The sequence below is a fragment of the Nerophis ophidion genome, linkage group LG20 (assembly GCF_033978795.1).
Source record: "Nerophis ophidion isolate RoL-2023_Sa linkage group LG20, RoL_Noph_v1.0, whole genome shotgun sequence".
Lineage (NCBI taxonomy): Eukaryota > Metazoa > Chordata > Actinopteri > Syngnathiformes > Syngnathidae > Nerophis > Nerophis ophidion.
This window is the reverse complement of record NC_084630.1, coordinates 23,270,024-23,277,523: the sequence shown is the minus strand read 5'-3', so window position 1 is coordinate 23,277,523 and position 7,500 is coordinate 23,270,024.

Here is a 7,500-nt window from a genome sequence, read left to right as displayed (position 1 = left end):
TCATATTTTTATCAAACCATATTCCTAAATATTTAAATACTTGTACCTCTTCTATATTTTCACCTTAGAGTTTTTATTTGGAGCTTGTTTTGTACTTTTGTCTTTGTAAAATGTATGACTTTTGTCTTTCCAACAGAGAATCTTAAACCTCAAGCCGTTCCCCAGTCTTGAACATTATTTACCACTTTGTTAGTTTTTTGATTATTTCTTTTGACTCTAAATAATATACTAGTCTTTCATTAATCTTTTTTTTTTTTCCATTACTTTCCCCAAATTTATAATTTCCTGCCTCTTCCGGGTCTTACCCTGACTTGCATATTGGAATTGTTACCGCTAATTTTCCCCTCTGCCGGTCATTCTCCTTCTTCATATATTCTGTCATATCATTTCAAGACCACTTCTTTGACGATGCTACCTAAGTTTTTGATCATTTGATAACCCGCTAGGTCTTTCCCCGGTGACATATTTTTAACCTTTTTCAAAATTCGAACCATTTCATTCAAAGAAAATGTCATATCCATAGTGTTGGTAAAGCTATTATCGTTGTCTTCCATCATTTCCCCAATATTTAAACTCATTGTTTTTCTCTCTTTTGTTTTTCCGCATTTCTCAAATTATCATTACTGTGCACTTTATCAAATATTTTTGCTAAAGGTTCTGCTGTTTCTTTACCCGTGACTACATCTTCTTTAATAAATGTGGCACATCAGCCTCTTTACCCTTCATTCCTACCTTTACGAATCGTTATATATCCTTTTATTATAAAGTTTAATTTTGGCTTCAGCCCTGTTTCTTGAATACAAATTATATGTGGTTTAGTTTTCATATTTTTAATATATCCCTTTAATTCATGTTCGGTTGCTATCAAACTTCTGGCATTCCACCGGACAATTAACAGGGTGTTGGAATGTGGCAACATGACTCCGTCACGTCTACTCTCCGTAGTACAGCTTGCACCCGGTCCCAAGATAGTTTTTTCAACAACTTTGCTGCTGCTTTGACAATCATTTTGATCTTCTCAGTCTTATTTTTTACTTTCATTTTGTATCAAAGCTGAGTTGTGCTCTCTGGTTTATTTTGCAAATGAACCGACAGAACATGATCATGTACAAGACTCGCCTACCCACAATGCACTGCAGCCCAACGCTCCTGGTCGGATGTTTTTTCGGGGGTTCATGGAGAGATGCGGTAAAGAGTGGTAGCCAAGACACACGGTCACACACGGTCACACACGGTCACACACGGTCACACTCGGCAATTATTTTGACCTGAGGAGCAGATTTAGAGGAAAAAATGTGTCTGGGGGGCCGGGATATCTGATTTTCAGGTACAAAAAACTTCACAATGACACAAAATAAACACAACAGTTAAACCTCACACTAAAAACAAGACATTGACTTGTACGTTCAAAAGACAGAATAGAACAAGACAAGACATGCAATGCCATCTACAAAATGTTATGTAAATGTTAGTCATTACACACGCGGCTATGGTTTTGATGTATTTGTTACAGACATGTTTACGTCAAGTAACATCACATGGTTCCATTTGCACCTTTCAACAAATCTGAAAAGGAATATTAAGAAGTAAAACTTATATTTAATCCTACCTCTTCTCCGAGCACACGGTGACTGTACATACGGGTCGAAAAATGTTGACCTAATTCAGCATTTCTCAAAGTGTGGGGAATAGAGACATTACAGGTGGGGCGCGAGGAAAGGGAGGAAATTTTTATTTTTGATTTTTTTTACTATGCTTTCATTTTCTATACACACTGTAAATCACTTTGCGATTCTGTCTGTGAAATCCGCCGTATAAATAAATGTAAATTACTTATTTTTCCTGTAGGCTTTAAATTTCTCGGCAAGAGCGAAAGTTTGACAGACATAGCAACAGTAACTTTTGCAGGCGGGGCTAAGAGGAACAAACTTTCGCGCGGATGGGTAGCAGGCTAATGTGCGGACCACAATTACACAAAATGGATACATTTGCAACTCGCACCTCAAAGGTCTGCGGAGAAACAAAAATATGACGGGTCTAATCAACCAAAAAGTCAACCTAAAAGAAAATATGGCGAAGGGTATCTTGCTCTTGGATTCACGGCAGCGGAGGTGGGGGCAGAGGAGAGACCCCTGTGTGTTCTTTGTCTAAAACGGCTAGCAGCAGACAGCATGAGACCCAACAAATTAAAGAGACAACTCGAGACCTCACATGATGTCCAATAAATTGTTTTGTTGGGGCGATGGGGGTAGGTGGGCCTTGAAAACTAACCCCTTAGTCTAAAGTGGGGATGACAGAAAAAAAAAAAGTTTGAGAAGCCCTGACCTAATTGTACGGATCTCACTTTAAACGGCAAACCGATCATTTAAATGTTTTCACTTTGAATATGAAACGAGGAGTAAAATGTACAATGTACAATATTATCAATTATTTCACAATGACATGTTTTAAGGATATTGTACAGTATGATTAAATCTAAAATGAATGTGATCACTTTCAGGATCATTTTATTTTTAGCCAGTAAACAACTGTTATGTACTTTTGAATCGGGTTTTCAAAAAAAAAAAGAAAAAGGGAGGGACAATCAAGGATCAACAATGGCACGACTTTCACTAGCTTGCGTGAGGTCAAAAGACAATAGATTTTAGACCAATGCTGCTTTGGATCTGTTCCTGCTAAACTAGTAAGTGACTTTCAATGCTCAAATCAGAATAATAATACTAATTTTAGCTACTGGAAATTTGTGTGGTAGCAATAAATACCCACCAGCGCGATACTTCGCAGTTCCACACTGACCAACCACGCAACAAACTCAAAAGAACTGTACAAGGAAAAAACAATGCAGTGACTTCAAACTGCAAATATAAGGTTTGAGTAAAATATGTAGGTTGGTGTGAATGTTGTCCGTCCATCTATGTTGACCCTGCAATGAGGGGGCGACTTGTCCAGGGTGTACACCTCCTTCCACCCGATTGTAGCTGAGATAGGCGCCAGCAACCCCCACGTCCCCAAAAGGGAATAAGTGGTAGAAAACGGATGTAGGTTCCTACTGTGGAAAGTTCAGTAATACAGAATCATTGTGGCATTATCGTGTCAGTTGGACGCTATATGCGCTAGTCCTCATGGTAAATGTGGTTTTCCTTTTGGGAAAACGCCATCGCTTTGGTTCACTGGTGCGGCCAATATAAACCAAAACTGAAAGTTCTTAAGTGGGGCTTTAAGTAGAGTTTATAAATCTTGTATCTGTGCCACATATAGCCTTATTTCAGTGTCAACAGTCTCCAGCTTACTTGCTACACATGTTTTGGCTCTGCCCATCCCTGTGCAGTTATTGGACCGACATTTTTAATACTTTGTCTGTTGTTGTAATTACCTACTAGGCCTTCTTTGCCTTTATTTGTTGTTGTATCTTTATGTTAGCAATTGGCACTTTTTGAATGAAATTGTCTGTGGCTCCATGTTAACGAAGTTGCCTGTACTATTTGACTGATGCATTTTATTGATTGATTTATTATTTTTCTTTCTTTTTCGTTTTGTCTCCTCAGAAAAAAAATGTGGTAACTTTGTTTGTTTTATAACTTGTGCCAGGATAGCAGTAATTGCACAAAGGCATTCTTCTTCTTTTAGTTTTCTGACAGCACGTAGGCGTTCGCATCAACTTTCGTCTTTTTAACAAATGGGTAAAGGGGGGATGATGTATGCCGTAAAACTAGTTGGCACATTTAATATTTAATAATAATGAATATTGTAAAATTCTATAATTTTTGTTATTTAAAGGGAAAACCCGATTCAAAAGTACATAACAGTTGTTTACTGGCTAAAAATAAAATGATCCTGAAAGTGATCACATTCATTTTAGATTTAATCATACTGTACAATATCCTTAAAACATGTCATTGTGAAATAATTGATAATATTGTACATTGTACATTTTACTCCTCGTTTCATATTCAAAGTGAAAACATTTAAATGATCGGTTTGCCGTTTAAAGTGAGATCCGTACAATTAGGTCAGGGCTTCTCAAACTTTTTTTTTTTCTGTCATCCCCACTTTAGACTAAGGGGTTAGTTTTCAAGGCCCACCTACCCCCATCGCCCCAACAAAACAATTTATTGGACATCATGTGAGGTCTCGAGTTGTCTCTTTAATTTGTTGGGTCTCATGCTGTCTGCTGCTAGCCGTTTTAGACAAAGAACACACAGGGGTCTCTCCTCTGCCCCCACCTCCGCTGCCGTGAATCCAAGAGCAAGATACCCTTCGCCATATTTTCTTTTAGGTTGACTTTTTGGTTGATTAGACCCGTCATATTTTTGTTTCTCCGCAGACCTTTGAGGTGCGAGTTGCAAATGTATCCATTTTGTGTAATTGTGGTCCGCACATTAGCCTGCTACCCATCCGCGCGAAAGTTTGTTCCTCTTAGCCCCGCCTGCAAAAGTTACTGTTGCTATGTCTGTCAAACTTTCGCTCTTGCCGAGAAATTTAAAGCCTACAGGAAAAATAAGTAATTTACATTTATTTATACGGCGGATTTCACAGACAGAATCGCAAAGTGATTTACAGTGTGTATAGAAAATGAAAGCATAGTAAAAAAAATCAAAAATAAAAATTTCCTCCCTTTCCTCGCGCCCCACCTGTCATGTCTCTATTCCCCACACTTTGAGAAATGCTGAATTAGGTCAACATTTTTCGACCCGTATGTACAGTCACCGTGTGCTCGGAGAAGAGGTAGGATTAAATATAAGTTTTACTTCTTAATATTCCTTTTCAGATTTGTTGAAAGGTGCAAATGGAACCATGTGATGTTACTTGACGTAAACATGTCTGTAACAAATACATCAAAACCATAGCCGCGTGTGTAATGACTAACATTTACATAACATTTTGTAGATGGCATTGCATGTCTTGTCTTGTTCTATTCTGTCTTTTGAACGTACAAGTCAATGTCTTGTTTTTAGTGTGAGGTTTAACTGTTGTGTTTATTTTGTGTCATTGTGAAGTTTTTTGTACCTGAAAATCAGATATCCCGGCCCCCCAGACACATTTTTTCCTCTAAATCTGCTCCTCAGGTCAAAATAATTGCCGAGTGTGACCGTGTGTGACCGTGTGTGACCGTGTGTGACCGTGTGTCTTGGCTACCACTCTTTACCGCATCTCTCCATGAACCCCCGAAAAAACATCCGACCAGGAGCGTTGGGCTGCAGTGCATTGTGGGTAGGCGAGTCTTGTACATGATCATGTTCTGTCGGTTCATTTGCAAAATAAACCAGAGAGCACAACTCAGCTTTGATACAAAATGAAAGTAAAAAATAAGACTGAGAAGATCAAAATGATTGTCAAAGCAGCAGCAAAGTTGTTGAAAGAACTATCTTGGGACCGGGTGCAAGCTGTACTACGGAGAGTAGACGTGACGGAGTCATGTTGCCACATTCCAACACCCTGTTAATTGTCCGGTGGAATGCCAGAAGTTTGATAGCAACCGAACATGAATTAAAGGGATATATTAAAAATATGAAAACTAAACCACATATAATTTGTATTCAAGAAAATTAAACTTTATAATAAAAGGATATATAACGATTCGTAAAGATAGGAATGAAGGGTAAAGAGGCTGATGTGCCACATTTATTAAAGAAGATGTAGTCACGGGTAAAGAAACAGCAGAACCTTTAGCAAAAACATTTGTTAAAGTGCACAGTAATGATAATTTGAGAAATGTGGAAAAACAAAAGAGAGAAAAACAATGAGTTTAAATATTGGGGAAATGATGGAAGACAACGATAATAGCTTTACCAACACTATGGATATGACATTTTCTTTGAATGAAATGGTTCGAATTTTGAAAAAGGTTAAAAATACGTCACCGGGGAAAGACCTAGCGGGTTATCAAATGATCAAAAACTTAGGTAGCATCGTCAAAGAAGTGGTCTTGAAATGATATGACAGGATATATGAAGAAGGAGAATGACCGGCAGAGGGGAAAATTAGCGGTAACAATTCCAATATGCAAGTCAGGGTAAGACCCGGAAGAGGCAGGAAATTATAAATTTGGGGAAAGTAATGGAAAAAAAAAAAAAGATTAATGAAAGACTAGTATATTATTTAGAGTCAAAAGAAATAATCAAAAAACTAACAAAGTGGTAAATAATGTTCAAGACTGGGGAACGGCTTGAGGTTTAAGATTCTCTGTTGGAAAGACAAAAGTCATACATTTTACAAAGACAAAAGTACAAAACAAGCTCCAAATAAAAACTCTAAGGTGAAAATATAGAAGAGGTACAAGTATTTAAATATTTAGGAATATGGTTTGATAAAAATATGAACTAGTCAACCCACATCAGCAAAATAGATTTGATTAGATTAGATTAGATAGTACTTTATCTATTCCTTCAGGAGTGTTCCTTCCGGAAAATAAAAAAATAGGGGAAAAAGTAAAAAGGTGTTAAATATAATGAGGGCTTTGAGGGGTAATGATTGGGGGGCTGATAGGTTAACGTTGAAAACAATACATGTATATATTTATAACTTTAATTCCATCTGTTATTGATTACGGATGCATTATTTACCAATCTGCTTCAAAAACATGACTTGGGAAAATAGACCGGATCCAGTCACAGGCTTTAAGGTTATGTTGTGGAGCTACTACATCAACCCTAGTGCTAGTATTACAAGTAAAAATGAACGAAAAACCTTTGGACAAGAGGAGAGATCAACTCTCAGCAGTTTATCGGGCAACTTTAAAAGGATCCAAGCAAGGATATCCGACTTGTCCAGTGCTACCAAACTGCCAAGAAAAAGAGAAAACAAAAAAGAATAGTTTTGGGTGGATTATAGGAGACATATGTAATAAAGTTAAAATTGACAATATTAAAGTTAGTCCTACAGTACCAATGCCTGCAATACCACCGTGGATGTTTGATAACCCAAAAGAAAACATGCAATTACTAAAGAATAGAAATTTAAATAGTTACCGGATAGAAAAATGGATTGAGATATGATATATACGGATGCATCAAAAACTATAAAAAATAAAGGTAAGAGCTGTAGCAGTTATCCCACAAGGAAACATAGTATTAAATCAAATAATCAGTGATAAACTATCTGTTTTTACGGGGGAATTGGTAGCAATTTTTATGGCATTTAACTGGATAGAGGAAAACAAAGCAAGGAAAGTAGTTGTGTGCTCGCAGTCCAACAGTGCATTGATGAGCATAAAAAACATAGCATCAGAAACAAGACAAGATTTAGTTTATGAAATAGTTCAGGCAATCTATAGAATAAATAAAGCGGGAGGTGTGGTAACATTTCTTTGGGTTCCTTGGAAGATATTGTAGGATGGAATTCACAACACATAGGATATAAAGCATTATACACGTATTTAAAAAACATTGGGTTAAATAAAAGAATATAGAGTAGGGATCCATCTTGGTCCACACTCCATTTCAGTAAGTGACGCTAATGCACACCAGAAGGTTGCTTGGCGGAAACAACCGCCCACCTCCG